Consider the following 6439-nt stretch of genomic DNA (forward strand, 5'->3'; position numbering starts at 1 on the left):
ATAGTAAAATGGTAGAACTCAATACATTGTATATGCTGGCCCACATACTTCCTTGCTAAAAAAATCAAAATACAATTTTCAATCACAAAGGCAGCAGTTTCTTTTACATTATTAGCGGGATGTGTAAAACCACTAATTCTGTTATACTGCTATGTCTGATTCTATAATTAGTAGACTATGTAACAAAGTAGCACAGAACACTAACTTCTCTATCTGAACTACATCTCCCTCTTATACCCCAGCCTCAGTTGTTCTTTCAAATGTGTTAAGCCACATAACATTCTAACCTAGTAATTCACATTAAACGTCTAACCCACACAACAGCACATGTGGGGGTCTTAATAAAATAAAGATTTCAGACTCAGACTAAAATTAAACTAATCAGATCACTTGTAAAATATTTAAAACTTGGCTTAAAAGAATTATAAATGACAACAGCAAAACACTCTGGTGTCAAAAAAATCCTGGAAAAAACACCTGTCCCTGCCTGAACACCCACACCTAATGATCTCCACACATTCCTAATCTACCATAACTGACATATTATCAGCCTTTTAGTATGTGAATGGACATAAATAAAACCCAAAATACCACCTACAATATAAAATAAGTACTTTTTTAAGGGAAAATAAAATACTCAAATACAACAAATGCCCTATTTTTCATGCTAAAGTGTTAAGTCCAATTAAAATCTAACATGTGGATAGATATTAAATCAGACTACAACACTCAGATATCAAATACAGACAAAATAAACCAGTCCTTTAATCTCTCTCTCCAATTCTACCTTACTCACTGAGTCTTACAAACTACCAAATGTCACATCTTCAAGGAAAAATATAATATATAGACAGTTATATGGTAGAAGTATTTTTTTAATAATCTTGAACAATCTTGGTTTTGTGAGTAATGCAAGATCTAAAGCTACTTTGTCTTATCCGTACTGTTACAGTAGATATTTGTTTATTGTCAAAATACTGCAATAACTTGAGTTCTGCAACTTCTTCAGACTACATGATTAACTCATCACTGTACCATGACATAGTGCCACGTACCACTGTATCAACTAAAATTGAAACAATATACATCACAGAGGAGACAAAAAGAAGATACTTGAAAAATATGAGTCAGGCCAGACTCCTTTTTAGATCAACTACACAAAGTCATTTCCAGCAAGTCTAGCTTTGTATTTAATCAATACACACACGTGAAGAGTCAGAGAACTTAATGCAGCTTTTAAAAGCTCACTTCCTCTTTGAAGAGATTTATGATCTAATTCTACATGAAACTTCGTATCAGCCATGCAAAACAACTATGACTAGTTCAATCCATCACCCAAAACTCTTCCTAAAAAACCATGGATGAAATCCAATAGCAAAGACATGAACATATAGGTCTGACATGACTCCACTTATGTCCACTAGGATTTACACACTGGAAGCATTATATATGGAAAGACAGACAACCAAACCTATTACCTGTAACTGAGACTTTTGCCAATACCTTAAAGAAGCAAATTAAGAATAATCATAACTATAAAACATACACCACACTGCTTAGTCCAAGGTACACAAATATTTGTTGCCTAGAAAGGCTGCAGATGTGTTTTAGCACAGCCTGCAGAGGACAGCAGATCGTATCACCACTCAAGTTCAGAGAAATGGCAAAAAAGTAAAACGTGGATTATTACTCAGATCTTTTTGCTATGGAGCTTTCCATTTCCTTCTTAACTCATAAAATGGTTGTCATAATCTCCAGAACTGTTCTTAAACAACCATGTTTAGAAAAAGTATCTGTTGAGCAACAATGAAATATAATCTTTAGAAATAAGTGGTCTTTATTGGCAAGTTAAACATTTCACATATCAGCTCTTCCCTACTATTCTAAAAGCCACAGCAGGTACTCTGAGTGAGATCCAAACTAAATCTTGTTGTAAAGTTCCAGCATGCAAGCCACTGCATAAATTTTACAGAACTTGTTTGCAATTACACTGAAGCAGCTAGAACTGAATCCTTTATATGTTTTGATGTAATTTAAAATGCTTTTTCACTACATGACTGTGAAGTGCCTCCAACTTCATCACTATCAACACTACACAATTGGTATTATTTGTTACAGGAGTTTCTAAAGGAAAGATTTCTCTCCTCATTCCCAAGACAAAGGCCTGGGCACTGGCTTATGTGGAATAACCAAGTCAACAGTAATGTTATGGGTGGGGAAATCCCAATTAAATGAGGCAAACACTTTCATCTAAATTATCTGAAGAGAAAGGAGATTGATAACTCTCTTATATACCTACACTTTTGATACACACAATGAGAAGCATTTATACATAATGTGTGTCTTACATTGTTTCCTCTGTAGAGTTTCTATCAAACTCCTTAAAAAAAAAATACTATGTACTAATGCTCATTTTACAGAAGATTCTCAACACAGAATTTAACATTCAAGAGAATGTGTGTTTCTTTTTAGCGCAAAGGATAATAAGTTTTTATATAATTCCACATTAAAAAAAAAAAGCAGGAAGACATTCAAGCAGGAATTCAAGCCCTCTACTGGCTTACTTGCCTGTGTATAAAAACCTGGTCTAATAATTTTGGGGTTTTTGGAAACCACTGTACAAAGAAAAAGATGAAATTATCAAGGAGAGTGCTTCTACACATGCTGATTATTCAGTACATATTCAAATAACCCTAGACCAAGGAGAGGAGGCAATATCTAAAAGTGCTGTTTAAAAATCAGATCTAGTTCACAGTATTCAGCAAGCTGATGTTACACACTTGAAAGTTAACACACTTGCCCTAAACATCTGCAACATCTGGCTCACTGAGAACACTGCAGAGAAACACCCAAGGAAAACAGCTACATAAAGCCTTCAGTGTACTCCACAATCAGTATAACACTTAATACACACTGTCATAAGAAGAGGCACCTTCTCAAAGACAGGCAAGCCCAGCTCTTTGAGCCAACTGCTTGCACTATTAGCTCAATCACGATGCCAGATACAATTACAGTTGCCTCAGCGCTGTGCCAACATCGCTAACACAGAAGAAAGATTCAGTACTACACAGTGATACTACAGGAAAAAAATAAAACCAAACCATTCTTATTAATGCAGAAAAATAGTATCCAAATAACATGGACTTTCCTAGGAGCAACATCCACATAATATACTGCAGAATGTGCGTTATCGAGCAATTTCTCACATGCATTTGCCTACTAACCATTCTCCTGGGCCAAATTCCAAATTTTCAACTCTGAACACTTCAGAAAACTGTCAGGTGATTTGGTGTCATTTCTACACATATAACCCAAACTATACCACCACCAAATTAGCATTTCCCTTTTTATTCCAGTTTCCTTCTCCCACTTCCCTAGCATATTTATATTCGCCTTGATACAGAGTTGTTGAGCAAAGTAGGCAACGTTTCCCTCAGCTTCTTAACAGAACTGCGACTGTTGTTAACATCTGGTTTTAAACCTAGACGTGACTAAATATAACAAAAAATTATGCTTTATGTGTAAAAATGGTAACACGGCATAGTCATTACATTTCGAATACATTCATATCCCGCATACCTGAAGAGCTACACCATCAGCTCACTGAAACTACGGAGGCCTGATCTCTCAGTGGAGATGCAACAAAGAGAAAGTAAAATAAACCTCGAAGTATTTCGTTAACATGCACTATATAAGTGAATATTAGGCGAATTAAGAGTTTTACCGATTCTCATTGCTCAGAAAAAAAGCATCGCGAAATCAGGTGATAAGAACCTCTTTATCACATCTCAAACACGCCTCACATTTTGGTATTAAGCCATCTTGCTACAAACTGTAAACCAGAAGAACATAAACCGTCTCAATAATATTAATTTTCTCTCAAGGAAATAAGAGTCTAGCCTTAGGAAGTACATGACAGAAAACAATACCAAAACAAAAACCAAAAATCTTTGCACAGTAACTGCCCCGGAGATTAACCCCAAACTGTTCGCTGTACGCACGATCCACTCAGGACAGCAGGCATTTTCCTCAACTTTTTGTTATTGTGGTCTGCACAGGCACGTTTGAAGCAGAATGAAACCCCACCGCTTCATTGTGTGCTACCAGCTACCAAAGGCATTTGGCCTTCTCGCTGCACGCTCAGGAAGCGGTTATTATCTTTAAGAGCGCTAAAAAAATAACACAAGTTTTTCGTAGGTTCGAACAAAGCCCGTGTGATCCCAGCCACGCAATGGCCCGTGGGGTCCGAGCACCGCCCCCGTCTCCGCTTCCCCCGAGCCGGAGCCCATTGTAGCCCCAGCGCTGCGTCCGCCCCCGCCTGCCCCGGGCCCCCGCCGCTTTCCCGGGCACCAGCCCGGCCCCGCACACCCCGCCGGGCCGGGGTCGGCTCCCCCCGAGCCCCTCCGGGCGCACAAAGCCGCCCCTCCCTCGCTCGCTCCCCGGCGCCGCCGCCCCTCTCGGCGCTCACTCCGTCCCCACCTCGGCGCCGCTGCCGGGCGGACACAAAGGCGGCGAGGCCGCCGCGCAGGCCGCGCGCCGCCCGGTGACCTGCCACAACATGGCCCCCTCCTCCTCCTCCTCCTCCTCCTCCTCCTCCTCCTCCCCTCCCTCTCCCCTCCCTCGGCGCGCAGCCGAGCCCGCAGACAAAAGGGGGCTGGAGGAAGGGGGGTCCGCCCGCCCGCTCCGCCCGCCCGCGGCCTTCCCAGCGCGGCGCCGGCCCCCCGGGGGTACTCACGGGCTGGCTGGCGGCGATGGAGCCGGAGCGGCCGCTGGGACACGCCTGCCCGCCCGCCGGCCCCTTCCTCCTCCTCCTCCTCCTGCCGCTCCCGCTGGGCGCCGCTCCTTCCTGCCTCCCCTCCCGCCCGCCTGGGGCTCACAACAACATGGCGCGGAGGGACAGGGACAGCGAGAGCGCGGCTGAACCTCCCCGGCCGCTCCCCCCCGGCCGCCGCCGCCGCTCGGCCCCGCCGCCCCTGCCCGCCCCGGCCCCGCCGCGCCTGCGCGCCCCGGCCCGGCCCGCGGGGAGGCGGAGGGAGGAGGCGGCGGCCCCCGGCCCCTTCCGCCGCGCATGCGCCGCGCGCCGCCCCTCAGCGCGGGCACGGCGGGAGGGGAGCGTGCCCGGCCGTGTCCTTCCTGCCGCAGGACGGGGCTGGTGCTGGGCGCTGGGTGTGTCTGGGCTCACTTTCACCTACCGTGTCCGCGTCTGGGCTCCTCAGCGCGAGAAAGACGAGGAGCTACTGGAGAGGGTCCAGCGGAAGCCACAAAGACGATGTAGGGTCAGGAGCATCTCCCGTATGAGAAGACACTGTGGGAGCTGGGCCTGTTCAGTCAAGAGAAAACAGAGAGGGGATTTCATTAATGTGTATAAGAATGTCAAAGGCAGGTGCCAACAGGATCACAGAATCATAGAATTCGCTGAGTTGGAAGGGACCCCTCAGGATCAGGATGTCCTGCACAGGACATCCCAAGAGTCGCACCATGTGCCTTAAAACACTGTCCAGTCTCTTCTTGAACTCTCTTAGGCTTGGTGCTGTGACCACTGTCCTGGGTCAGCCTGTTCCAGAATCCAACCAACCTCTAGGTGAAAAATGTTTTCCTGATAGGTAACCTAAACATCCCTGACACAGCTTCGAGCCACTGCCTTGGATGCTGTCACTGTCACCAGCGAGGAGATTGCTACTTGCCCCTCCATTTCCCCTCATGAGGATGTTCAAGACTGAAATGAAGTCTCCCCTCAGTCTCCTCCAGCCTCAAGTGCCTGGCTGGTACCAGACTTTCGAGAGGTGCCCAGTGACAGGAGCAGTGGCAATGAACTAAAACACAAGAAGTTCCACCTCAACGTGAGGGAAGAACTTTACACTGAGGGTGGCAGAGCGCTGGAAAAGGCTGCCCTGGGAGGTCGTGGAATCTTCATCTGCAGAGACATTCAGAACCCACCTGGACACGTTCCTGTGACCCTGCCTTGGCAGGAGCTGGACTAGATGATCTCCACAGGTCCCTTCCACCCCTAACAATTCTGTGATTCTGTGATTTTAGGCCTTTCAGGAAGTGTGGCAGTAGGAGGTGGTGCCCACCACCACCCCTGTTTGTTTGAGGGGTCCCCAGTGGTCCCTGGAGACTGCCAAGGTCCCCATACCCAGCACCACCCATGGGATTTTCCACTTGCATGTGTGTGTTACACCAAACAAAAATGCATATCGGCAGTTACTAATTTATGAGTTAACTGCTGTGCTAATAGTTATTGTGTGGTGATTCTGGGCAAAGAGCCAATTATTCCCTTCCGCTGAGAGACTTGAAGATGGGATCACTGGTACAGGAGGGTGGTGCTGTTGATAAAGATGGTTCTGGTGTTGGTAGGCATTGCCAGCGCTGCATCTTGATAACCTCACTCAATATGAGCATAAATTCAGCATCTCCAGCAGCCCCTAAAAATTAGAGG

The 6439-nt window shown here is 45.6% G+C and overlaps 1 protein-coding gene across 6 annotated transcripts in view; it reads right to left on the reverse strand.

Annotated features, from left to right (window-relative positions):
• Positions 1-4957, reverse strand: part of PUM2 (pumilio RNA binding family member 2) — a 68117-nt gene extending 63160 nt beyond the window's left edge. For all 6 annotated transcript variants that reach the window (XM_033054662.2, XM_033054660.2, XM_033054664.2 and 3 more), the window contains exon 1: positions 4736-4957. The gene's annotated coding sequence lies outside the window, so the exon portion shown is untranslated. The remainder of the gene's footprint in view (positions 1-4735) is intronic.
• Between the last annotated feature and the right edge of the window lie 1482 nt (positions 4958-6439).

This window comes from Catharus ustulatus, chromosome 3, assembly GCF_009819885.2.
Source record: "Catharus ustulatus isolate bCatUst1 chromosome 3, bCatUst1.pri.v2, whole genome shotgun sequence".
Classification (NCBI taxonomy): domain Eukaryota; kingdom Metazoa; phylum Chordata; class Aves; order Passeriformes; family Turdidae; genus Catharus; species Catharus ustulatus.